Below are 1,003 nucleotides of genomic sequence, written 5' to 3'. Positions count from 1 at the left end.
TGGTGGTGTGTGGAGGGTGGAGAGGGCCAGGCCTTCCCCTGGCGTGGTGGTGTGTGGAGGGTGGAGAGGGCCCCTCCTTTGGGTCTGGAGCTTACATGTGAGGACCCAGGGGTCTCACTAAGCCACCTTTCCCCCATCTGCTCACCACTGGTGGGAGCCCAGAGCTCTGGTGTGTGGCAGCCCCACCCCCACCCGCTGAGCCCTGGAGCCCTCAGGCTCTCCCAGCTGACCCTCCCAACACCCCCAGGGAAGACCCCACGGGAAGCCCGGAGCCTGCCCCACGGGGATCCCACAGGGGACCCCTCAGCACTCTGCGGCAGAGCACCCCTGCTTCTATTCTGCTCAGCCCCTCCCACAGCAGACACACCACAGTCCACGTGTGCATGTGTGCGGCACATGGGCTCCATGAGGGCAGAAATACATGGGGAAGAAGACAGACCCAGGCATCTGACCTGAGCAGCTGTGGCGGTTAGCACACACGTGCACACATGAATGTACACACACGTGTGCACACACGGCACAGACCTGAGCCTCCTATGTGAACACACACACGCACACACATGGTGCAAACCTGAGCCTCCTATGTGAACACACACATACACATACATGGTGCAGACCTGAGCCTCCTACGTGTACACACACACACAGCAGACCTGAGCCTCCTGTGTGAACACACACATACATGGTGCAAACCTGAGCCTCCTATGTGAACACACACACACAATACAGACCCAAGCCTCCTACATGCATGTGCACACACACCCAGTGCAAACCTGAGCCTATGTGAACACACACACGGCGCAGACCCGAGCCTCCCGTGTGAACACACACACGGCGCAGACCTGAGCCTCCTATGTGCACACACACATGGTTCAGACCCGAGCCTCCTATGTGAACACACACACACAGGGCACAGACCCGAGCCTCCTACATGCACACACACACAGCGCAGACCCGAGCCTCCTATGTAGAACACACACACACACGGCGCAGACCCGAGCCT

The 1,003-nt window shown here is 59.6% G+C and overlaps 1 protein-coding gene across 1 annotated transcript in view; it reads right to left on the bottom strand.

The window, feature by feature from the left end:
- The window catches only part of TMEM175 (transmembrane protein 175), a 20,334-nt gene that overhangs the window by 7,056 nt on the left and 12,275 nt on the right, over positions 1-1,003 (bottom strand). The window lies entirely within an intron of this gene.

The sequence above is a fragment of the Orycteropus afer genome, unplaced genomic scaffold, assembly GCF_000298275.1.
Source record: "Orycteropus afer afer isolate SDZICR_OR568_19922 unplaced genomic scaffold, OryAfe1.0 scaffold00539, whole genome shotgun sequence".
NCBI lineage: Eukaryota > Metazoa > Chordata > Mammalia > Tubulidentata > Orycteropodidae > Orycteropus > Orycteropus afer.
Note: the sequence above shows the minus strand (reverse complement) of the source record. Positions and strands in the feature narration are given on the sequence as shown.